Below are 27,680 nucleotides of genomic sequence, written 5' to 3'. Positions count from 1 at the left end.
GTGATTTATGTCATAGAGTGTTCTGCCTATGTTTTCCTCTAAGAGTTTGATAGTTTCTGGCCTTACATTTAGGTCTTTAATCCATTTTGAGCTTATTTTTGTGTATGGTGTTAGGGAGTGATCTAATCTCATACTTTTACATGTACCTGTCCAGTTTTCCCAGCACCACTTATTGAAGAGGCTGTCCTTTCTCCACTGTATATTCCTGCCACCTTTATCAAAGATAAGGTGACCATATGTGCATGGGTTTATCTCTGGGCTTTCTATCCTATTCCATTGATCTATCTTTCTGTTTTTGTGCCAGTACCATACTGTCTTGATTACTGTAGCTTTGTAGTATAGTCTGAAGTCAGGCAGCCTGATTCCTCCAGCTCCATTTTTTGTTCTCAAGATTGCTTTGGCTATTCGGGGTCTTTTGTGTTTCCATACAAATTGTGAAATTTTTTGTTCTAGTTCTGTGAAAAATGCCAGTGGTAGTTTGATAGGGATTGCATTGAATCTATAGATTGCTTTGGGTAGTAGAGTCATTTTCACAATGTTGATTCTTCCAATCCAAGAACATGGTATATCTCTCCATCTGTTTGTATCATCTTTAATTTCTTTCATCAGTGTCTTATAATTTTCTGCATACAGGTCTTTTGTCTCCTTAGGTAGGTTTATTCCTAGATATTTTATTCTTTTTGTTGCAATGGTAAATGGGAGTGTTTTCTTGATTTCACTTTCAGATTTTTCATCATTAGTATATAGGAATGCCAGAGATTTCTGTGCATTAATTTTGTATCCTGCTACTTTACCAAATTCATTGATTAGCTCTAGTAGTTTTCTGGTAGCATCTTTAGGATTCTCTATGTATAGTATCATGTCATCTGCAAACAGTGACAGCTTTACTTCTTCTTTTCCGATTTGGATTCCTTTTATTTCCTTTTCTTCTCTGATTGCTGTGGCTAAAACTTCCAAAACTATGTTGAATAAGAGTGGTGAGAGTGGGCAACCTTGTCTTGTTCCTGATCTTAGTGGAAATGCTTTCAGTTTTTCGCCATTGAGGATGATGTTGGCTGTGGGTTTGTCATATATGGCGTTTATTATGTTGAGGAAAGTTCCCTCTATGCCTACTTTCTGCAGGGTTTTTATCATAAATGGGTGTTGAATTTTGTCAAAAGCTTTCTCTGCATCTATTGAGATGATCATATGGTTTTTCTCCTTCAGTTTGTTAATATGGTTTATCACATTGATTTGCGTATATTGAAGAATCCTTGCATTCCTGGAATAAACCCCACTTGATCATGGTGTATGATCCTTTTAATGTGCTGTTGGAGTCTGTTTGCTAGTATTTTGTTGAGGATTTTTGCATCTATGTTCATCAGTGATATTGGCCTGTTGTTTTCTTTCTTTGTGACATCCTTGTCTGGTTTTGGTATCAAGGTAGAGAAAGAAGAACAAAAGACCCCCAAAGTTAGCAGAAGGAACGAAATCATAAAAATCATATCAGAAATAAATGAAAAGGAAATGAAGGAAGCGATAGCAAAGATTAATAAAACTAAAAGCTGGTTCTTTGAGAAGATAAACAAAATTGATAAACCATTAGCCAGACTCATCAAGAAAAAAAGGGGGAAGACTCAAATCAATAGAATTAGAAATGAAAAAGGAGAAGTAACAACTGACACTGCAGTAATACAAAAGATCATGAGAGATTACTACAAGCAACTCTATGCCAATAAGATGGGCAACCTGGAAATAATGGACACATTTTTAGAAATGCACAGCCTGCCAAGACTGAATCAGGAAGAAATAGAAAATATGAACAGACCCATCACAAGCACTGAAATTGAAACTGTGATTAAAAATCTTCTGACAAACAAAAGCCCAGGAGCAGATGGCTTCACAGGCTAATTCTATCAAACATTTAGAGAAGATCTAACACCTATCGTTCTCAAACTCTTGCAAAATATCGCAGAGGGTGAAAGACTCCCAAATTCATTCTACGAGGCCACTTTCTTTTGTTCTTATAGATTGTGTGTGTGTTTGTGTGTGTGTGTGTGTGTGTGTGTGTGTGTGTGTACACACATATATAAAGTTAGGTTGCTTGTTTTCTCATTGTTGAGTTTTAAGAGTTCTTTATATATCCTACATATGAGTCCTTTATACAATATATTCTTTTGGAAAGTAAAGAAAATGAAATGGATACAAGGTACAAATAAAAGTTTTAATCAACAGTCATATGAAAAATGTTGAAGCTGCCCAGTTGAACTTTAGGATATTTTAGATAAGTGAATACTCATTAGCTTGCTAGTTACAGTATTATTAAAGGGAATGGTTGAAACATTGGCTCTTATACAAGTTCCTCAGAATTTTTCTAAGTAAGGAAGCTAAAATTTTACCCTTATGAAAATTCTCTTACTATATAAATAAACATCATGAAATCTACTAAACATCTTGAGACTTTAAAGCATATTCCTATAAATAAATGAAAATATTTGTGAGATATAAGATCTCTATGACTTTTGCTTCCCCTTTATGCATTGAATATAGTTCACTTCTGTTTTCTGATTATATTATATGAAATAGCAATATTATACTGGATGCTTATTCTGGGACAGATAACATACAAAACCATGTTACATAAATTATATTGATTTACAAATAACCCATTTGTTTGATTTCATACGAAATTTAGAAAGAATATATATTGTGTCCAGTTTACAGAGGAAGAGCCAGAGGCAAAAGAGGCATTTATCATTCCTCATTCACAAGGAGAAACTAAAGCATACTTGTTAGTAAGGGTAGAAAACATCATTCAACTACATCTAACAAAGGAAATGATAAATATTCCCTTGACAAGTTAATAAACATGTTTAGAACAATTAATTCTGTCATGAAAAATACTGTGATAAAAGAATAATCCAAGATGAATTTGTCTGTATTTCACATCTTTAGAAAACAGCTTTTTCACGGGCATTGTTGTAAGCACCATAAAAGAGATAAAAATCTAACTGTTATTGTTCATGGAAAAATCAAGGATTGCAATTGGATCTATAGAGTAACAAATATAAATCTGTGGTGTTAATTGCCTACTGCTTAAGAGGTAAATGTCTCAGTTTTCAAAGTCTAATGTATTTATTTATTTATTAAATTTATTTATTTTAAAAAATATATTTATTAATTTATTTTTGGCTATGTCGGGTCTTTGTTGCTGCACGCGGGTTTTCTCTAGTTGCAGCGATAATGTATTTGTTTTTATTTCTTTGGAGATTTATTTTCTTCTTACAGATCATATGGTTTCACCACTATTTAAAATTCTCATATTATTCTTTCATTTAAAAATTATTTTGTTAAAGTGCTTAAAATTTTTATACAATTTTAAAGGTTACTTTCCATTTACGGTTTTTACAAAATATTGGCTATATTCCCCATGTTGTACAATATATCCTTGAGCCTATCTTACACCCAAGAGTTTGTACCTCCCACTCCCCCACCCCTGTATTCCCCTTTCTCCTCATGACTGGTAACCACTAGTTTGTTTTCTATATATGTGCGTCTGCTTCTTTTGTGTTATGTTAATTAGTTTGCTGTATTTTTAGGTGGTACATATAAGTGATATACTACAGTATTTATCTTTTAATCTGATTTATTTCACTTAGCATAATGCTCTCCAAGTCCATCCGTGTTGCTGGAAATGGCAAAATGCCATTCTTTTTAATGGCTGAGTAGTGTTCCATTATATATATATATATATATATATATATAGATAGATAGATAGATAGATAGATAGATAGATAGATAGATAGATATCACATCTTCTTCATCCATTTATCTGTTGATGAACCCTTAGGTTGCTTCCATACCTTGGCATTGTAAATAACACTGCTTTGAACATTGGGATTCATGTATCTTTTTGAATTAGTGTTTGTTTGTTTGTTTGTTTTTGGTATATACCCAGGAGTGGAATTGCTGGGTCACATGGTAGCTCTGCCATTCGTTTTTTGAGAAACCTCCACTGTGTTTTCCACAGTGCCTGCACCGATTTACTTTCTCAACAACAGTGTACAAGGATTCTCTTTTCTCCACATCCTCACCAACATTTGTTATTTGTTGACTTTTTAATGATAGCCATTCTGACAGGTGTGAAGTGATATCTCACTGTGGTTTTTATTGGATGGCCAAAAGTTTCGTTTAGTTTTTTCTGTAAGATGTCTCTAGTAGCACTTAGTTGTCTTTAACTTTATTCAAAACAATTTTGTTAGATTGTATGTGACAGCTGTCATATCAGCAGGCATATAAAGAAAGACTTATCAAAATTGGTAAATTTTTGTGTAGCCATTTTAATATTGAAGATGGAAGAAAAAAGCAACATTTTTTAGGGCGAGAGAGAGACATGGACATATATATACTAACAAACGTAAGGTAGATAGCCAGTGGGAAGCAGCCGCATGGCACAGGGAAACCGGCTCGGTTCTTTGTGGCTGTCTGGAGGGGTGGGATAGGGAGGGTGGGAGGGAGGGAGACAAAGAGGGAAGAGATATGGGAACATATGTATATGTATAACTGACTCACTCTGTTATAAAGCAGAAACTAACACACCATTGTAAAGCAATTATACCCCAATAAAGATGTTAAAAAAAAAAAAGCAACATTTTTGGCCTGTTATGCTTTATTATTTCAAGAAAGGTGAAAACGCAACTGAAATGCACAAAAATATTTGTGCAGTGTATGGAGAAGGTGCAGTGACTGATTGAACATATCAGGAGTGGTTTGCAAAGTTTTGTGCTGGAGATTTCTTGCTGGGTGATGCTCCATGGTCAGGTAGATCAGTTGAAGTTGATAGCGATCAAATCGAAACAGTAATTGAGAATAATCAACATTGTACCACGTGGGAGGTAGCCAACATACTCAAAATATCCAAATCAAGCACTGAAAATCATTTGCACCAGCTTGGTTATATGACTCGCTTTGATGTTTGGGTTCCATATAAGTTAAGTGCAAAAAATCTTCTTGACCATATTTCCACCTACGATTCTCTACTGAACGAAATGAAAATGTTGCATTTTTAAAACAAATTGTGATGGGTGTTGAAAAGTGGATACTGTACAACAATGTGGAATGGAAGAGATCGTGGGACAAGCGAAATGAACCACCACCAGCCCCACCAAAGGCTGGTCTTCATCCAAAGAAGGTGATGTTGTGTATATGGTGGCATTGGAAGGGAGTCCTCTATTATGAGCTCCTTCCAGAAAACCAAAGGATTAATTCCAACAAGTAGTGCTCCAAATTAGACCAACTGAAAGTGGCACTCGATAAAAGCATCCGGAATTAGTCAACAGAAAATGCATTAATCTTCCATCAGGATAACACAAGACCACATGTTTCTTTGATGACCAGGCAAAAACTGTTATAGCTTGGCTGGAAAGTTCTGATTCATCTGCCATATTCACCAGATATTGCACCTTTGGGTTTCCGTTTATTTAGGTCTTTACAAAATTCTCTTAATGGAAAAAAATTCAATTCCCCGGAAGACTGTAAAAGGCACCTGGAACAGTTCTTTGCTCAAAAAGATAAAATGCTATGGGAAGATGGAATCATGAATTTGCCTGAAAAATGGCAGAAGGTAGTGGAACAAGTGGGTGAATATGTTGTTCAATAAAGTTCTTGGTGAAAATGAAAGATGTGTCTTTTATTTTTACTTAATAACTGAAGGCACTTTTTGGCCCACCCAGTATTTGCATTTCCCTGATGATTACTGATGTGAGACATCTTTTCATATGCCTATTGTCTGTCTGCATTTCTTCTTTGGAAAAATGTCTATTCAGTTCTGCCCATTTTTTAATTGAGTTGTTTGTTTTTGATGTTGAGTTTTATGAGCTGTTTATATATGGTCATATCATTTGCAAATATTTTCTCCCATTCAATAGGTTGTCTTTTCATTTTGTTGATGGTTTCCTCTGCTGTGCAAAAGCTTTTAAGTTTAATTAGGTCCCATTTGTTTATTTTTGCTTATATTTTCTTTATTTTAGGAGAGGAATCCAAAAAATAGAGCAGAAATAAATGAAATAGAGTCAAAAAAATCGATGAAACTAAAAGCTGGTTCTTTGAAAAGATAAACAAAATTGATAAATCTTTAGCCAGACTCATCAAGAAAAAAAGGGAGAGGGCCCAAATCAATAAAATCAGAAATGAAAAAGAACTTAACAACTGGCACCACAGAAATACAAAGGATCATAAGAGACTTCTGTGAGCAACTCTATGCCAATAAAATGGACAACCTAGAAAAAAATGTACAAATTCTTAGAAAGGTACAATCTCTGAAGACTGAACCTGGAAGAAATAGAAAATATGAACAGACTGATTACCAGTACTGAAATTGAATCAGTTATTTAAAAACTTCCAACAAACAAAAGTCTAGGACCAGATGGCTTCACAGGTGAATTCTACCAAACATTTAGAGAAGAGTTAACACTGATCCTTCTGAAACTAATCCAAAAAATTGCAGAGGAAGTACCACTTCCAAACTCATCCTTTGAGGCCACCGTCACCCTGATACCAAAACCAGACAAAGATATTACAAAAAATGAAAATTACAAGACAATATCACTGATGAACATAGATGCAAAAAGTCTCAACAAAATACTAGCAAACTGAATCCAACAATACATTAAAAGGATGATACACCATGATCAAGTGGGATTTATCTCAGGGATGCCAGGATTTTTCAGTATCCCAAATCAATCTGACACACCACATTAACAAATTGAAAAATAAAAGCCATATGATAATCTCAATAGATGCAGAAAAAGCTTTTGATAAAATTCAACATCATTTATGATAAAAACTCTCCAGAAGGTGGGTATAGAGGGAACCTACCTCAACATAATAAGGGCCATATATGATAAGCCCACAGATAACATCATACTCAACAGTGAAAAGCTGAAAGCATTCCCTCTAAGATCAGGAACCAGACAAGGATGCCCATGCTTGCCACTTTCATTCAACATAGTTTTGGAAGTCCTAGCCACGGCAATCAGAGAAGAAAAAAAAATAAAAGGAATCCAAATTGGAAAGGAAGAAGTAAAAACTGTTACTGTTTGCAGATGACATGATATTATACATAGGAAATCCTAAAAGTGTCACCAGAAAACCACTAGAGCTCATCAGTGAACTTGGTAAAGTTGCAGGGTACAAAATTAATATACAGAAATCTGTTGCATTTCTATATGCTAACAATGAAATATCAGAAGGAGAAATTACAGAAACAGTCCCATTTACCATTGCATCAAGAAGAATAAAATACCTAGGAATAAACCTACTTAAAGAGGCAAAGACCTATACTCCAAAAACTATAAGAAATTGATGAAAGAAATTGAAGATGACAGAAACACATGGAAAGATATATTGTGTTTTTGGACTGGAAGAATCAATATTGTTAAAATGACCATACTACCCAAGGCAATCTGCAGATTCAGTGCAGTCCCTATCAAATTACAAATGTCATTTTTCACAGAACTAGAACAAATAATTTTAAAATTTGTATGGAAACACAAAAGATCCTGAATAGCCAAAACAATTTTGAGAAAGAAGAACAGAGCTGGAGGAATCATGCTTCCTGTCTTCAGACTATACTACAAAGCTACAGTAATCAAAACAGTATGGTACTGGCACAGAAACAGACACATAGATCAATGGAACAGGATAGAGAACCCAGAAATAAACCCACATACTCATGGTCAATTAATCTATGACAAAGGAGGCAAGAACATATAGTGGAGAAAAGACAGTCTCTTCAATAAGAGGTGCTGGAAAACTGGATAGCTACATGTACAAGAATGAAATTAGGACATTCTCTAACACCATGTACAAAAATAAGCTCAAAATGGATTAAAGACCTTAGTTTAAGAGTGGACACTATAAAAATTCCTAGAGGAAATCATAGGCAGAACACTCTTTGACATAAATTGAAGCGGTAGTTTTTTGTAAAAATACTTTTAATAGAGTTTTAAAAATATGAACATGTGGTGGGAAAATTTTCTTCACATTTGCATTTTTTTCTTCTTTCACCAAATTGGTCATCTGACTGGGTATAAAATATTGGTATAAAATAGTTTTTATCAGGCATTATTCTGTTGACATCTAGTATCCAGCAATTCTGGTAAAGGGTTAGATGTACATCTGATTCCTTAGTAGGTCCCTTGTTTTTCTGCTCTGACATCTTTTTAGAAAGCCTTATACCTAAGTTTCTGAAATTTCATCAGCGTATGTTTCGGTATGGATCTTTTTTTAATACTTTGAACTCTGTACTTGACTCTGTGGACCTATTTCAGTCTGAAAACTCAGATATTTGTTCAGCTAAGGGATATTATTTTATTAATGTCTCTTTGATGATTTCTTCTCTATTTCTTATGTTAACTGATTTTAGAACTTCTGCTAGTTTTGTGTTGGACTTAATCACCACATTTCTTAATTATCCCTTATATATTTAATCACTGTACCTTTTATTCAACATTCTGTAGTATTTCCTCGATTTTATTTCCCTTTTGCCTGATTCATTGCATTATTCAGTTCATATACTGAAGATTTAAATTCCAGAAATAGTATTTTAATTATTTATTTATAATATATGAATGTAATATTAATTTCAAAATAATAATCTTTATAACTTGCTTAAACTGAATTGTAAATACAGATAATATTCTCTTATCTGATGTTTTTCCAAAGGATGTTCCACTTGATATATGAGAGTTTAATAGGTATTACTTGAAAAAAAAAATTGACATCAAATGAGTTTAGGAAACACTGCGTTTAACAAATATTAAATTTATTTCTTGAATCAGTTATTGTAAATAGCATTTAATTAACTCATGGGCACTGGGAAACTCAAAGAAGCTATCTTATAGGGCGAATTTTTCAGATTTATTTTACTAAAATATTTATAAATTAAAGAACATATTAAGGCACAGGGCAGTTTAAGAAATGGAACAATGTCACTTTAGAATATACAGCATTGGAAATACATTTTTTACAATCAAATTTTGTTAAATTTAATGTGGTGTATTATTAGAAATTTCTAATATCTTTGTATTAAATAAATAAATTAATTAAGAAGTACTTTATGAAAATAGGAGCAAGGGAATATCATTTATTCCTCCATGCCCCATTTCATTTCCTCCTCCAGGATTTTGAAACTAATTTTTCACATCTTTATTTTGGTGACAGGTTAAAGTTTCGTTATCTTTTTTCTAGATGATTGTAATTATATAAAATGAAGGGAATTAAAGTACTACAGAAAGGCTTGACTAAGTTTATTTTAGCTTTCCTCCTTATCACTATTAGGAAAACAGTATTCAATCAAGATCTGTCTGTATGGAGACTAACTGTTGACAGGGTCTAAAAAAACACTGTGTTAAGGTTATTTCTGGTATAAAATTTATTATAATCAGATCAACAGTGGGCCACAGAAATAGCTTTTTAAAAGTAAAACCAATCAGTCAACATACATACTGACTGCCTATATATTTGTAATAAGAAGAGCTGTATTGTATATTGACTGTTTTGTTGCCAAATTACAGGAAAAACCACAGTTGTTTACAGCAGTGACTTTTTTACCCAGCAGGATGGACAAAACATTCTCAGAAATGTTATAAATATTTTCAATGTAGTCAATTTTGTGGTTGCAAATGTATTTATTTTGATTGATTTAACTCATGGTTAAGTGTTTGCAAGGCCCTTTGTATGTAAGTCTGTGGTGCATTATTGAACTAGAGTTCATTAGGTAATGGAGTTTTATGAACTTTATTAGCTTTTTCATTTTCTTACCCAGGAGTAAATAAATAAGGTTCTTGCTCTAAATAATAAATTTCATAAACTATTGGTAAGATAGCTTTACTTTAAAAAAGGCTAGCAAAAATAAATAAATGAAAAGCTTGTTGTTATCTTCTGTCATCATTATCTTGCAGAACACAAATTTCATATTCACATTAAAAAGACATATTGCTCATGTTGATCATTAACTAGGAAAATGAGCCATAGGGGATACATTATGCTAAAGAACAGTTAAGTGAGAAAAATTCCCAAGACATTTGCCTCTTGAAAACAGCCTGTAAGTAAAATCTTTTAAGCACCATGCTGTCGTTTGATAAACTGTTATACTGAAAAGGTAAAAGTCAATATCCAAATTTGAGATGTCACCACACACATATACTGTGAGACTTCACTTGTCTGTAAGTTGAAGTCCTCTTTTTAATTTTAGTTATAATAGTCAATATTCTGGTAGTTAGCAGAAAGTTAATAATAATAGCTTAATGATATAATAGCAGCCCTGGGAATTGAGATATTTCATGATCTATATATATTCTCAGTGTAGTGCTACTTCATTTAAGATATATAGGTACAAAATGAATGCAATAAGCATTCTTTATTTCTTTCGCAGGTATGAAAGACTTGGGCTTTTGTGTCAAAAAGTCCTCAGTTGAAAGCTTGTTCCAAGCTATGTGAACTTGCATATAGTGATTTACTCATCAGAAGAATGGGACTAATAATACCATATATTATAAGTATTAACTTAGATGATTCATTTAAAATGATGCTAATATTACACTTAGCTCATTGGCTTCAATTAATATGTGGTAGTAATTATTTTTAAAAGACTGACCTTGATAAAGTAGTCTATTCATTATGTAAAAACTAAAGTTCGTTTTTAAACTTTAGGTTCTTCTGTTATAAGTTTGGAATGCTAACATAATACCTTTCCCCCCTTTTTTCTTTTTTTTTCTTTTCCAGCTAGTCACTGAAATCTCACTTATATTTTTTCTTGTAGAAGTGTTAGTAGGTAGTACATTTCCAGAATGTGAATAGCTTTTGGAATCAATAAATCCTGAAGATTAGTTTGAGACAGAGGAACTAAATTTCAGAAAGTAGCATATCAAGGGCTACATTTATACGGCCTTTAGACATTTCTTATATTATTGTCCTGAATTTTTATTTAATTTCAAGAGTAACTGTCTTGTCTCTCTAACAACAACAGAAAAGGAACCTTAGATATTGTCTGTGTTTCCATTACAGATTTTTCTCTCCCAGAGGCTCAATAATAATGGTGTAATAAGTAGTAGATCTTATGGAGTTTTTTAGTCCACTGAATACAGATCCACTAAATACTGGTACTGATACACTGTACTGTGCTGTGAAAATTTTGAAGGTTCATCATGCTGAATTTGCTTTATAAAAAAATTGGAGGGGACTTCCCTGGTGGCACAGTGGTTGAGAGTCTGCCTGCTGATGTAGGGGACACGGGTTCGTGCACTGGTTCGGGAGGATCCCATATGCCATGGAGCGGCTGGGCCTGTGAGCCATGGCTGCTGAGCCTGTGCGTCCGGAGCCTGTGCTCCGCAACGGGAGAGGTCACAACAGTGAGAGGTCCACGTACCGCAAAAAAAAAAAAAATTCTTGGAAAGATTGCAAATATGCAATATATAGTAGATTTCAGTGATTTTTTTAATTTATTTTTTAAAATAAATTTATTTATTTTACTTTTGGGCCACATTGGGTCTTTGTTGCTGTGCATGGGCTTTCTCTAGTTGTGGCGAGCAGGGGCTACTCTTTTTTTTTTTTTTCTTTTTTGTGTACGCGGGCCTCTCACTGTTGTGGCCTCTCCCATTGCAGAGCACAGGCTCTGGATGTGCAGGCTCAGCGACCATGGCTCATGGGCCCAGCTGCTCCGCGGTATGTGTGATCTTCCCAGACTGGGTCACGAACCCGTGTCTCCTGCATCGGCAGGCGGACTCTCAACGACTGCGCCACCAGGGAAGCCCCAGGGGCTACTCTTTGTTGTGTTGTGCGAGCTTCTTATTGCGGTGGTTTCTCTTGTTGCAGAGCATGGACTCTAGGCACGCAGGTTTCAGGAGCTGTGGTGTGTGGGCTCAGTAGTTGTGGCTCATGGGCTCTAGAGCGCAGGCTCAGTAGTTGTCGTGCATGGGCTTAGTTGCTCCGCGGTATGTGGGATCTTCCTGGACCAGGGCTCGAAACTGTGTCCCCTGTATTGGCAGGCAAATTCATTTTTCTTTTTTAATTTAATTTTTTTTTTATACAGCAGGTTCTTATTAGTGATCAGTTTTATACACATCAGTGTATACATGTCAATCCCAATCGCCCAATTTATCACACCCCCACCCCCACGCAGCTTTCCCCCCTTGGTGTCCATACATTTGTTCTCTACATCTGTGTCTCAACTTCTGCCCTGCAAACCAGTTCATCTGTACCATTTTTCTAGGTTCCACATACACGTGTTAATATATGATATTTGTTTTTCTCTTTCTGACTTACTTCACTCTGTATGACAGTCTCTAGGTCCATCCACGTCTCAACAAATGATCCAATTTCGTTCCTTTTTATGGCTGAATAATATTCCATTGTATATACGTACCATGTCTTCTTTATCCATTTGTATGTCTATGGGCATTTAGGTTGCTTCCATGACCTGGCTGTTGTAAATAGTGCTGCAGTGAACATTGGGGTGCATGTGTCTTTTTGAATCATGGTTTTCTCTGGCTATATGCCCAGTAGTGGGATTGCTGGATCATATGGTAATTTTATTTTTATTTTTTTAAAGAACCTTCATACTGTTCTCCATAGTGGCTGTATCCATTTACATTCCAACCAACAGTGCAAGAGGCTTCCCTTTTCTCCACACCCTCTCCAGCATTTGTCATTTGTAGATTTTCTGATGATGTTCATTCTAACCGGTGTGAGGTGATACCTCATTGTAGTTTTGATTTGCATTTCTCTAATAATCAGTGATGTTGAGCAGCTTTTCATGTGTTTCTTGGCCATCTGTATGTCTTCTTTGGAGAAATGTCTATTTAGGTCTTCTGCCCATTTTTGGATTGGGTTGTTTGTTTTTTTAGTATTGAGCTGCATGAGCTGTTTATATATTTTGGAGATTAATCCTTTGTCCGTTGATTCGTTTGCAAATATTTTCTCCCACTATGAGGGTTGTCTTTTCGTCTTGGTTATGGTGTCCTTTGCTGTGCAAAAGCTTTGAAGTTTCGTTAGGTCCCATTTATTTTTGGTTTTATTTCCATTACTCTAGGAGGTGGATCAAAAAAGATCTTGCTGTGATTTCTGTCAAAGAGTGTTCTTCCTAGGTTTTCCTCTAAGAGTTTAATAGTGTCCAGTCTTACATTTAGGTCTCGAATCCATTTTGAGATTATTTTTGTGTATGGTGTTAGGGAGTGTTCTAATTTCATTCTTTTACATGTAGCTGTCCAATTTTCCCAGCACCACTTATTGAAGAGACTGTCTTTTCTCCATTGTATATCCTTGCCTCCTTTGTCATAGATTAGTTGACCATAGGCTAGTGGGTTTATCTCTGGGCATTCTATCTTGTTCCATTGATGTATGTTTCTGTTTTTGTGCCAGTACCATATTGTCTTGATTACTGTAGCTTTGTAGTATAGTCTGAAGTCAGGGAGTCTGATTCCTCCATCTCTGTTTTTTTCCCTCAGGACTGCTTTGGCTCTTCGGGTTCTTTTGTGTCTCCATACAAATATTAAGATATTTTGTTCTAGTTCCATAAAAAATGCCATTGGTAATTTGATAGGGGTTGCATTGAATCTGTAGATTGCTTTGGGTAGTATAGTCATTTTCACAATATTGATGCTTCCAATCCAGGACATGGTATATGTCTCTATCTGTTGGTGTCATCTTTAATTTCTTTCATTAGTGTCTTACAGTTTTCTGCATACAGGTCTTTTGTCTCCCTAGGTAGGTTTATTCCTAGGTATTTTATTCTTTTTGTTGCAGTGATAAATGGGAGTGTTTCCTTAATTTCTCTTTCAGATTTTTCATCATTAGTGTATAGGAATGCAAGAGATTTCTGTGCATTAATTTTGTATCCTGCTACTTTACCAAATTCATTGATTAGCTCTAGTAGTTTTCTGGTTGCATCATTAGGATTCTCTACGTATATATCATGTCATCTGCAAACACTGACAGTTTTACTTCTTCTTTTCCAATTTGTATTCCTTTTATTTCTTTTTCTTCTCTGATTGTCGTGGCTAGGACTTCCAAAACTATGCTGAATAATAGTGGTGAGAGTGGACATCCTTGTCTTGTTCCTGATCTTAGAGGAAATGCTTTCAGTTTTTCACCATTGAGAATGATGTTTGCTGTGGGTTTGTCATATATGGCCTTTATTATGTTGAGATAGGTTCCCTCTATACCCACTTCCTGGAGATAAAAGTAAATGGGTGTTGATTTTTGTCAAAAGCTTTTTCTGCATCTATTGAGATGATCACATGGTTTTTCTTCTTCAATTTGTTAATATGGTGTATCACACTGATTGATTTGCATACATTGAAGAATCCTTTCATCCCTGGAATAAATCCCACTTGATCATGGCGTATGATCCTTTTAATGTGTTGTTGGATTCTGTTTGCTAGTATTTTGTTGAGGATTTTTGCATCTATGTTCATCAGTGATAGTGGTCTGTAATTTTCCTTTTTTTGTAGTATCTTTGTCTGGTTTTGGTACCAGGGTGATGGTGGCCTCATAGAATGAGTTTGGGAATGTTCCTTCCTCTGCAATTTTTTGGAGGAGTTTGAGCTTGTATTGCTATAAACTTCCCTCTTAGAACTGCTTTTGCTGCATCCCATAGGTTTTGGATCGTCTCGTTTTCATTGTCCTTTGTCTCTAGGTATTTTTTGATTTCCTCTTTGATTTCTTCAGTGATCTCTTGGTTATTTAGTAACGTATTGTTTAGCCTCCATGTGTTTATGTTTTTTACACTTTTCCCCCTGTAATTCATTTCTAATCTCATAGCGTTGTGGTCAGAAAAGATGCTTGATATGATTTCAGTTTTCTTAAATTTACTGAGGCTTGTTTTGTGACCCAAGATGTGATCTATCTTGGAGAATGTTCCATGTGCACTTGAGAAGAAAGTGTAATCTGCTGTTTTTGGATGGAATGTCCTATAAATATCAATTAAATCTATCTGGTCTATTGTGTCATTTAAAGCGTGTGTTTCCTCATTTATTTTCATTTTGGATGATCTGTCCATTGGTGTAAGTGAGGTGTTAAAGTCCCCCACTATTATTGTGTTACTGTTGATTTCCTCTCTTGTAGCTGTTAGCAGTTGCCTTATGTATTGAGGTGCTCCTGTGTTGGGTGCATATACATTTATAATTGTTATATCTGCTTCTTTGATTGATCCCTTGATCATCATGTAGTGTCCTTCCTTGTCTCTTGTAACATTCTTTATTTTAAAGTCTATTTTATCTGAGTATTGCTACTCCAGCTTTCTTTTGATTTCTATTTGCATGGAATATCTTTTTCGATCCCCTCACTTTCAGTCTGTATGTGTCCCTAGGTCTGAAGTGGGTCTCTTGTAGACAGCATATATATGGGTCTCGTTTTTGTATCCATTCAGCAAGCCTGTGTCTTTTGGTTGGAGCATTTAATGCATTCACGTTTAAGGTAATTATTGATATGTATGTTCCTATTACCATTTTCTTAATTGTTTTGGGTTTGTTTTTGTAGGTCCTTTTCTTCTCTTGTGTTTCCCACTTAGAGAAGTTCCTTTAGCATTTTTTGTAGAGCTGGTTTGATGGTGCTGAATTCTCTTAGCTTTTGCTTGTCTGTAAAGCTTTTGATTTCTCCATCGAATCTGAATGAGATCCTTGCCGGGTAGAGTAATCTTGGCTGTAGGTTCTTCCCTTTCATCACTTTAAGTGTATCATGCCACTCCCTTATGGCTTGTAGAGTTTTTGCTGAGAAATTGGCTGTTAACCTTATGGGAGTTCCCTTATATGTTGTCATTTTTCCCTTGCTGCTTTCAGTAATTTTTCTTTGTCTTTAACTTTTGCCAATTTGATTACTATGTGTCTTGGCGTTTTTCTCCTTGGGTTTATCCTGCATGGGACTCACTGTGCTTCCTGGACTTGGGTGGTTATTTCCTTTCCCATGTTAGGGAAGTTTTCAACTGTAATCTCTTCAAATATTTTCTCGGGTCCTTTCTCTCTTCTCCTTCTGGGACCCCTATAATGCGAGTGTTGTTGCGTTTAATGTTGTCCCAGAGGTCTCTTAGGCTGTCTTCATTTCTTTTCATTTTTTTTTCTTTATTCTGTTCTGCAGCAGTCAATTCCACCATTCTGTCTTTCAGGTCACTTATCCTTTCTTCTGCCTCAGTTATTCTGCTATTGATTCCTCTAGCGTAGTTTTCATTTCACTTATTGTATTGTTCATCTCTGTTTGTTTATTCTTTAATTCTTCTAGGTGTTTGTTAAACATTTCTTGCATCTTCTCAGTCTTTGCCTCCATTCTTTTTCTGAGGTCCTGCATCATAATCTTCACTATCATTATTCTGAATTCTTTTTCTGGAAAGTTGCCTATCTCCACTCCATTTAGTTGTTTTTCTGGGGTTTTCTCTTGTTCCTTCATCTGGTACATAGCCCTCTGCCTTTTCATCTTGTCTGTCTTTCTGTGAATGTGGTTTTTGTTCCACAGGCTGCAGGATTGTAGTTCTTCTTGCTTCTGCTGTCTGCCCTCTGGTGAATGAGGCTATCTAAGAGGATTGTGCAAGTTTGGCATGCAGATTCTTAACCACTGTGCCACCAGGAAAGCCCAATTTTAATTTTTTTAATTAAAATTTTTTTCCAACTTTGTTGAGATATAACTGAGAAATAACATTGTATAAGTTTCAGGTATATAATGTGATGATTTGATGCATGTATGTATTATGAAATTATTACTATGGTAAGGTTAGTTTATCCATTGCCTCACATAATTAAATGTTTGTGTGTATGTGGTGAGAACATTTAAGATCTGTCCTAGCAACTTTCAAGTATATAATATGGCACTGTTAACCATAGTCACCATGTTCTATATTAGGTCCCCAGAACTTACTCACCTTATAATTGCAAGTTTGTACGCTTTGACCAACATCTACCCATTTCCCTCACCCTCCAGTACCTAACAACCACCATTCTGCTGTTTCTGTGAGTTTTTTTGTTTTAGATTCGTCATATAAGTGAGATCATAGAGTGTTTGTCTTTCTCTGTCAGACTTATTTCACTTGGCATGATGTCCTCAAGGTCCAGCCCTGTCACAGATGGTAGGAGATCCTTCTTTTTTATGGTTGAATAATATTCTTTTATATTTAGGTATATATGTATGTGTATATATATACATATATATATATATATATATATATGTATGTATGTATGTATGTATGTATATGAGATAACATCTTCTGCAAAGCAACTTGCCTAAAGCCACAGGATAACAACATGGCAATGCTGGACTATGAACTCATTTCTGCCTGACTCAAAAGGCTGGGCTTTTAATGCTCTTTCATGCAGACTGTCAGAAATGAAAAACAATTTCCTTTTTCTTTACTAAACTACATATTCCTAGAACGAAATTCTCCAAAGGTTTTGTTACCCCTTATGTGACACTGTAATACAGTTGATTATTATAATATTTGTATAATATACCATCAACTTTAGGCACATGGCTGGCTTAAAGTGGAGTCTAACGTGGACATACATATCACCAAAGGAAATTTTAACAGGGAGAAAGTTTGCTACAGCCTACTGTATCCTATTTTCCTAACCTAGGCAAATCTTTATTTTAAACAATTTTAATATGAGCATAATTAACCTGGTTAGCAATGTTTAATAATTACACAGTGTTTGTTTTCACTAGGGTTGTAGCAAATAGAAAATATATATTTCAAAAAATAGGATGAGGTATAATATTTTCCCTTTTTTAGTAGGATACAATTTGATGTAAAACGTTACGTGCTGTGCACTTGGGCAAAAAAGAAGCAGTGAAAGGGCGATAATTAAGAAATCACAGGTTTCCATTTTGTAAGATATTAAGTAACAGGAGTGGCTATTCATTACCTTTCAGTTCTTCCATGTACTATCAGTTTCTTCCTCATGATGCAAATATCTGTTGAATAAATTATGCCATAAATATTTGCTTACTTAAAGGCATTGTCTTTCTTATGCACAATAAAAGTTCCTTATTTACTCTAATGATAGATTGAAAAGAGAACAATATCCTTAACTTTTTTTTTAAATGGTGAAAGATCAGGAGAGCATGATACAAGTATCAGTGGCCGTGCAGTCCACTTCCACCTTGTCTGTGGCTTTTACATCCAGAAAGGAATTTATCCCGCCTCCTGCCTCATAACTGACCAACAACAGGCAAGATGGAAAAGCAGGGTACACCTCATTCCAGAAAATGAAAGTATATCTTTATGTTTTCTTTATTAGAGGCTCCGGTACATATGTTATTGCCCTAGTTTCAATAGTTGGGGTCCAAGGTTTCAGGATGTATATTTCATTTTTCATAATATTGCTGAATGTCAGTGTGGAAATAATGCACACAATTAGAAGACACTGACTCAGATCTCACACTTTAGGTAACTCAAGTTATCTGGAGTTTTCTTAGTTATTAAAATGAAGACAATAATACTTTCTGGTTTCTCTATATCGTTAACCTCAAAAAAAACCCAAAGATTGTGAATGGGCTTTTAAAACTTTAGGAGGCTACACTAACACAGATATATAAGGCTCTCCTGATTTCTCTCTCCTAAAAACTACAGATTTGAGGGCAGGTTATTTCTTAAAGTCTCATTGATGCTAAAAAAAATATCCAAAGAGATCAAACATTGCTCCTGTTTATTTCTGTATGACAACTTATACCAATACAGGTAATTACAGCAATGGAAAAAAACCACATAATTTCTCCAAGGAAAGTTTATTTCACTGGAAGTAGCCATCACCAATAAGCAATAGGAAGCTTTTCTAGTGACTCTCATTTTTCAAATACATTTTTTTCATCTTAATAGATAAGATTGACTGAGCTTTAACTGAAGGCTATCACACAAGATAAACACCATTAAAGCTTTTTTTTTCTTGGGTTCTTTGTACCTTTTTGGAACTCTCCTTCCTTCCTCTCTCCCTCCTACTCTTCTACAAGTATTAGCTGAGTATCATTCTGTGATGCTTGTAATATTAGGGACTTATGTAAAGTGATCATTTACTTCTCACCAAAGTTTGAGTTTGATGATATGGTTTTCACTTTATAGTTGAGGAAGCGTGTTCTGTGAAATGCAAGTTCACGTAACCAAAATGTGGAAAAGCAGATTTTATGGGATGGAATAGTGTTAGGGTGAAAGCTGCTTCATAAAGCCAAAGGCTTGAATGGAGAGCCACAGAAACCAGATAATGCTGAGCCAGAGGGCATAATATTGGCCTCTTTGATGTGTGAATAAATAAGTTTGGCAATTGCCTAGATTTTTTTTTTTTTTTTTTGCGGTACGCAGGCCTCTCACTGTTGTGTCTCCTCCCGTTGTGGAGCACAGGCTCTGGACGCGCAGGCTCAGCGGCCATGGCTCACGGGCCCAGCTGCTCCGCGGCATGTGGGATCTTTCCGGACCGGGGCATGAACCCGTGTCCCCTGCATCGGCAGGCGGACTCTAAACCACTGCGCCACCAGGGAAGCCCCAATTTCCTAGATTTTGAAGGCATTAGTTACTCATTTGTCGGGAGCATTAGAATGAATTCTTTAGTAGAAGGCAACTGGCAAATGAGGGTCCTTGTCTAAAAACATAAGATCTTAATAAAACCAATCATAAAATTGGCCTTGAAGGAGAGAGCATTGAAACAAGATCACAGTGGCCTGAGTGAAGTCCTAACAATAGGGAAGATCATGTACAAAGACATAGAGGTATGAAAAGGACATGTTGACTGGAATCTGGAATGTAAGAGTATGTTTGTGTGGCTGTGTGTGTGTGAGAGAGATGTGTTTATGCGTGTAGGTAAGTTTAGATGAGCCTGGAGAATTAACAAGCATATGAATCTGATCAGATTTGCATTTTATAAAAATACACTTAAGAAGAGAGACTAATTTGGAAATCATTGCGTAAATAAGATACAGCAGTGATATGGACTTAAGGTTGTGGTGAGAAATTTTAGATTAGAGGGCAATTCTAGGCTTTGGCTTACAAAACTACATAGAAAAGACCTGGTTCTTCAGGCACACGATGCTCACAGGCAAACTTCATTTGAAATAGAATATTTGCACATAAACAGATATCCACTCCTATAAGGATGAAATATATACATATACTTCCATTTATAGATGAATTCCTTCATTAATGGAAACAGAAGTACACTTTAGGTCTGCACTATGAATTTTTCTAGCTACAAATTTTCCTGTCCCAGACAGTTTTAGCTGTTATTTTGGAAATGTAAAGGAGTTGCTTGATTTCTTAATTTAATGAGTGAAGTTTAAATTGCTATTCATGAAATGCAAAGCATATGAATCGATTTGTTAGGATATTTGATGTTGCTGTGCAGTTTTGATCACAGATGTCTATTTTGCAAAGTACATTTGCTAGGGACTTGAAGCACCCTGCTGTTCTGTATCTGTGATATAGGATATGGAAATATTCCTTTGTGGTGAATTTTTATGAATATTGTAAAATTTAAAAATTATATTTAGTTGGGAGATATGATAAAATGGCATAACTCAAGTTTTACCTACAATTTAAGTAAGTAGTATTCAATCTGGTTTTGGGGGCTTGATGGAATTGTAAAAGGGGAGATAATAATTTCATTATTAAGGAGAGTTAACATTGTTTTGACCATAGATTTCAATTTTTGGTTAACAAAATAATTGTAATTATTTCATTACAATCTTAATATAAGTGGAGCTATACAATTCTCTTTTTACTCGGCATTATTATTTTGAGATTCCTCCCATGCTGTAATGACTTAACTAGATCTTTTTTTTTTTTTTTTGCGGTATGCGGGCCTCTCACTGTTGTGGCCTCTCCTGTTGTGGAGCACAGGCTCCGGATGCGCAGGCTCAGCAGCTATGGCTCACGGGCCCAGCCGCTCCATGGCATGTGGGATCTTCCCAGACCGGGGCCCGAACCCGCGTCCCCTGCATCGGCAGGCAGACTCTCAACCACTGCGCCACCAGGGAAGCCCAACTAGATCATTTTTTTTAAGAGTAATTCTCCTTTTACTTATGGCTTCATTTTCGCCAGTAATTGATACAACAGTGTAATGTTCATAGCACTACAGAAATATGAGAGGAGTATATATGAATGTTGGTCTCGTAGTTGATAAAATATTGATGAACCTGAAGCAAAATTCAACTTCTTTAATAGATATAGGTATATTCACATTGTCTATTTATTCTTGAATGAACTTGATTAGTTTGTGTATTTTAAGGAATATATCTATTTCATCTATCTTGTCAAAATTATAGTCAAAGTATTCATGATATTTCTTGTTATCCTTTAGATAGCTGTGAAATATGTAGAGTGATGTCACCTCGTTCATTGCTCATTTTAGCAGCCTTTTTTTTTTTTTTTTACTAATTAGACTGGCTTGAGGTTCATATACTTTATTGGTCTTCTTAAAGAATCAGCTTTCACCTTCATTGATTTATCTCTATTTTTTTCTGTCTTCTATTTGATTGAGTTCTCCTCCCAATTTTGTTCTACTGTTGACATCCATTTTGCTCTTATATATCTTATAAATTCCATACTAGTTAAAAAAAATTACCTTTCTTTAAATACTGAATCACCAATGATTTTAATATATAGGAAATCTTATTTATTTACCCATGTAGTTATCAATTTCACTACTCTTTATTCCTTTAGACACTTATTTCCATCTGGTATAATTTTCCTTCTGCCTAAATGAAGTTATTCAGCTCTTTTGCGGGTACTTTATGTCTGCTGGTAATGAATTTGTTCATCTTTTGTATGACTGAAAAAAATCCCTATTTTGCCTTGGTTTAAAGAGATGTTTTCCCTGTACATAGAATTCTGAGTTTACCAATTTTTTTTTTTCTTTCTTTAAGGAGGCTGTCTACTTTTTCCCAGTTGCGTTATTCAGATAAGAGGTCTGATTTCATCCTGATTTTTGTTTCTTTGTATGTAATGTGTCTTTTTTCCCTCTGGCTCCTTTAAAATTTTTCTGTTTATCACGGTTTTTGAACAATTTGTTTACGATATGACTTGTCCTTTTTTTTTTATGTTTCTTTTGCTTGAAGTTTGTTGAAGTTCTTGGATTTGGGGACTTATAGTTTCCATAAATTTGGGGAGAAGTTGCCATTATTTCTTCAAACATGTTTTCTGTCTTGCTTTCTCTCTCTTCTTTGGAGACTCCAATTTTATATATATATATACATTAGATTGTTTGAAGTTTTCTTCAAACAGTTTACTGATGCTCTGCTCATTTTGAAAAATTTTTTCTTTTTGTTTGTGTTTTATTTTGGATAATATTTCTTGCTTAGTCTTCAAGTTCACTAATCTGCAGTGTGTAATATGTCATGGATGCCATTAAATATGTGTTTTTTTATTATCTTACACTTTGAATTTTTCATTTCTAGAAGTTTGATTTAGGACTTTAAAAAATATATTCCATGTCTCTAACTTAACGTTTTGAACCTTTTGAGTATAGTAATAAGAATTGTTCTGTGGTCATTTCTGCTAATTCTAACATCTGTGTCGATTATGAGTTGGCTTTGATTGCTTCATTTCTTTGTTACAAGGGTGATTACTGCCTCTTTGCTTCCTTGATAATTTATTATTGGATGCCAGCCATTGTAAATTTTACCTTTTTGGGTGTTGGATAATTTTGTATTTTTACAAATATTTTTTACCTTTTTTTCTGGGATACTGTTAAGTTGCTTGGAAATGGTTTGATCCTTTTATGTCCTTTTAAAGATTTGGTAGAAAGAAATATAGCAGTCTCCTGTTATATGGCTAAATAATGTTGCTGTATTTTTCTTTTATAATATATGGTTAAGTATTCCCCACCACTGAGGCAAGATCTTTCCATGTATATTGTCCATTGCCCTGTTAATCTTGAGGTTTTACAGTCTGGCTGATAGGAAAAGTCAGTATTTCAGGCCCTATATGAGTGTTAGGCACTGTTTTCTATAGTCCATTTAAGTGGTTCCTTTCCTGGCCTCTAGTAATGTAGTCACACACATAAGCTGATCAGTAATCAGCTGAACAGTTAGTGTGGAGGTGCAAGATTCTGTTCCCTCTCTGTGAATCGTTCTCCTCTCTGGTACTGTGTCTTGAGAACTCTACCCACCTTGTTCTCTAGAGTCTCTCAGCCCTTTCTCCTTTATTTAGTGAGATTGCTGGTCTCTGCCTGGGATCCCCCTCCCTGAGCTGTGGCCTGGAAACTCAGGTAATGTGAAGCAATCATAAGGCTCACATCATTTATTTCCTGTCTCTCAGGAATGAGTCCCTGCTCCTTGATGTCCAGTGTCTTGCAAACTGTTGTCTTATTTCCCTACCCTTTTTTTTAGGTGTTCCAGAGGGTAACTCTGATCCCTGTTACTCTATTTTGGCCAGAACAGAAAATGTAATTTACTTTTTATTGCTTTGTCTCCACCAATTTTGTCAATCTACCTTCTCAAAAGTCACCAGTGACTTCCAAATCATCAAATATCGTCAGTCCCTGACTTACCATGGTTCGACTTTGTGATGGTGTGGAAGTAATACACATTCAGTAGAAACCATACTTCAGATTTTGAATTTTATCTTTTCCCAGGCTAGTGATATGTGGTATCAACTCCTTCGTGATGCTGGGCAGCAGGAGTGAGCTGCAGCTCCGAGTCAGCCACGCTATCATGAATGTGAACAGCTGGTACACTTAAAGCCATTCTGTACCCATTCACTATTCTGTTTTTCACTTTCAGTGCAGTATTCAATAAATTACATGAGATATTTAACTCTTTATTAGAAATAGGCTTTTTGTTAGATTATTTTGCCCAAATGTAGGCTAGTGTAAGTGTTCCAAGCCCGTTTAAGATAGGCTAGGCTAACAAGCTATGCGGTTCGGTAGGTAAGGTCTATGAAATGCATTTTCAATATATGATATTTTCAAGTTACAATGGATTTATCAGGATATTACCCCATCATAAGTTGAGGAAGATCTGTACCTTATTACATTCTTACTTATCTCCATCATTAGAAATTATAGCTCACACATACATCATTGAAACAAAGTTCTCGCTTAACATCCATACCATTCTATTTTTCTTTTCCCCCAATACTCATGATATTTATCTACTTTAAAACCCACGAAATAAATACCAAACTCCTTAGCATACAACATTAGGTGTTTTACAAGTTTGATGCAGCATAGCTCTTCTTTTGCCATAGCTAATAATACTCCAATACACAAATTACATATTAGATGTAATTCTTCAACCATGGCTGCAACTCGTATCTTTTCTTAGAATCCATTTTTTATTCATTTGTTTGCTCAACACATGTTTGTTAAGTTCCCATTTTGTGTCACAGTGTGCTGTATCCTCAAACTATTGCAATTAAAGATACAAACATTGTGTTTTCCTATAATAAAATTTCTACCAATTCTTTGCCAGATGAAATAAATTTTGTCATATGAATTATTTCAAAGATTTTGTTCAAACTTCATCCTTGAAGAACATTCTTTCTGAGTAAGTTTTGAGTGGGGCAGGTTAAGATTGCAAATCAGTGAAATAGAATTAAATGTGTCAGTACAACCAGGATGACCTAAGATTGGTGTGTCAGAAGCTAAAGTATGAAGCAAAGGAATAAAAATTTAGGTGAGGACTTCCCTGGTGGCGTAGTGGTTGAGAGTCTGCCTGCCGATGCAGGGGACGCGGGTTCGTGCCCCGGTCCGGGAAGATCCCACATGCCGTGGAGCTGCTGGGCCCGTGAGCCATGGCCGCTGAGCCTGCGCGTCCGGAGCCTGTGCTCCGCAACGGGAGAGGCCACAACAGTGAGAGGCCCGCGTACCGAAAAAAAAAAAAAAATTTAGGTGACCGTCATTCAATGGGAACTTGGTTTAGTCTAGTGACCATTGCATGTAACTGTTATTATTATTATTATTCCCTGCAGTATGAATAACAGGCAGAACATCTCCACTTAAGGTCAAGGGCAACGTGACATTTTCATTTAAAGAAGAAAAGATGATTGGCAAATTGCCTACAGTTAATGGCCAGTTAGGAAAACATCTGATATTCAGATACCTTTGAAAGTTCACTATCTCCCCACTTTGTGATATGGCATATACTTTTTCCATATGATGAGAGATGTACAATTAAAATTACACACACCCATTATTACAATTATCAAGTGAAATGTAATGAATCAGCATCATGTGTTCCAAGTAATGTTTTCAGAGCTCACTTCACTCAAATGAAAGAGATTACATTACTGTATGAAAATCAAAATCTTCCAATTATCCATCCTACTCTGGCCATGGAAGTCAATATCAGGAGATAAGGCTATTGAAAAGGAGTCTGCTGAGGTTGTTTAACATCTCTCACAGCCATATTTCTGAAAAGTGATTATCGAAGTAGGATGCCATCTGTTTGCTCAATTGCCCCATGTTTTGCTTCTTGAACTATTAGGGAGCATGTTAATGTTGTATCTTAAAGGTAATCGTTACCATAATTTTGGTTTTTTATACCAACGCACAATAAAAACATTTTTGACACCTTGTTGTCTAGGAAACCTTTTCAATATCAGATTATTCTACTAGCTTCCTCTTTTAGTTTTCATTTTGATTTTCCTTTTTTTTAATCAACATGACATTGTTAATTCTCTATATGCTTGGCTTCTATGTGTCACTTCTCTCTCTTTTGATATTATCAAATATTTGTATATAATTATGTTTCCACTTAGTCATCTGCTTTTCCAAGTTTTCCAAATTTAGTCTCCCTTGTTTAATATTTCTTTATAAATCATTCCAGGCATGCATCATTATGTTCATCTTCTCTGAACTTCAATTTCATCTAATTTTGCCCTTAATTTTCACTATGGAAGCATGCAAAGTTTGTTCTTCCTGAAATATCAAGAAAGTTCATATTTTATTACTTGAATAATCAAATGAAAAGAACATGACGGTGAAATTTTAGATTCATTTCCGACCTAGCGAAAGGAAACACAACCAAGAAGCTATGTTGTGTAAAGTTCAACTATATAGGAGAAAAGTATCAGCCATTATAGCATTGAAAGCATAATGTGAATAATCACAGACCAAAACTTTGTGAATTTTAGAAATTAAAGTGTTAAAAGATGAGGTTCAGCATTCAACTATCATGAGAGGCACAGATTCTTTCCTGTAATAATGTACTTTATATAGGGAAAAATACCAAAGTACAGACTCATTTCTGATTTCTTAAAGAGGAAACACCTTTTATCTTTTCAGAAATATAAGTCTGATACATGTTAGTTTTCCTTCATTTTCCTGGATCAGATTTTCAGTGTGTCCCACAACAAAAAAACATATCATTCTCATGGTCTCTCTTACGTCAGGCTTGTACCCTCCACTTTCTACACTGATGGTAGAATATACTCTTCTTTTTTTTAAATAACAGCTTTATTTTGATTATGATTCATGTACCATACAATTAACCCATTTAAAGTGAACAATTCAATGGCTTTTAGTATGTTCACTCAGTTGTGCAGCTATCACAACAGTCAATTTTAGAATATTGTCAACATCCCCAGAAGAAACACTATATCTATTAGTAGCCACTACCTTTTACCCCCATCTCCCTCAGCCCTTGGCAACCACAAATCTACTTTTTGTCCATAGATTTGCCATTCTGGACATCTCATATAAATGGTTACATAGAATATATGGTCTTTTGTGGCTGGTTTATTTCACTTAGCATGATATTTTCAAGGCTCATCCATGTTGTAGCATATATCAATACTTCATTTCTTTTTATTGCTAAATAGTATTCCATTGCATAGATATACAATATTTTATTTTTTCTACTGTGAATAAGGCTGCTATAAACATTTGCATATACTTTTTTTATGTGACATACATTTTCAGTTCTCTTGGGTATATACCCAGGAATGGAATTTCTGGGTCATGTGGTGGTAACTCTATGTTTAACTTTTAGAGGAACTGTGAGATTATTTCAAAGCAGATATACCATTTTACATTCCCAATAGCAGTATATGAAGGTGCTAATTTCTTCACATCCTCACCAACACTTGTTGTTATGTCTTTTTGATGATAGCCATGTCAGGGTGTGTGAAGTGGTATCTCGTTGTTTCAATTTTCATTTCTCTGATGGTTAATGACATTAAGCATTTTTTCATGAATTTATAGACCATTGTATATCTTCTTCGGAGAAATGTTTATTCAGATATTTTGCCCATTTATAATTGGATTATTTGTCTATTATTTATCTGTAAGAGTTCTTTATATATTCTAGATTACAGGCCCTTTATTATATATATGCTTTGAAAATATCTTCTCCCATTCTGTGGATTGTCTTTTCATTTTCCTGATGGTGTCCTTTGAAGCACAAAAGTCTTTTTAAAAAAATTTTTATGAAGTCTGATTTATCTATTTTTTTTCTTTTGTTCCTTGTGCTATGATTTTGGTATAATATTTAAGAAGCTACTGCCTAATCCAAGGTCACAAAGATTTACCCCTAAGAGTTTAATAGCTTTAGCTCTTACATTTCCATTTTGAGTTAATTTTTTTATATGATATGATATGAGAGATGGGTCCAGCTTTATTCTTTTGAATATGAATATTCAGTCATCTCAGCTCCATTTGTTGTAAAGACTATTCTTTCCCCCATTGAATTATCTTAGCAGTGCTGTTGAAAATCAATTGAATGTAAGTGTGAAGATT

The sequence above is a fragment of the Lipotes vexillifer genome, unplaced genomic scaffold (genome assembly GCF_000442215.2).
Source record: "Lipotes vexillifer unplaced genomic scaffold, Lipotes_vexillifer_v1.1 scaffold789, whole genome shotgun sequence".
NCBI lineage: Eukaryota > Metazoa > Chordata > Mammalia > Artiodactyla > Lipotidae > Lipotes > Lipotes vexillifer.
The sequence above is the reverse complement of the archived record's forward strand: the minus strand, read 5'-3'. Positions refer to the sequence as shown.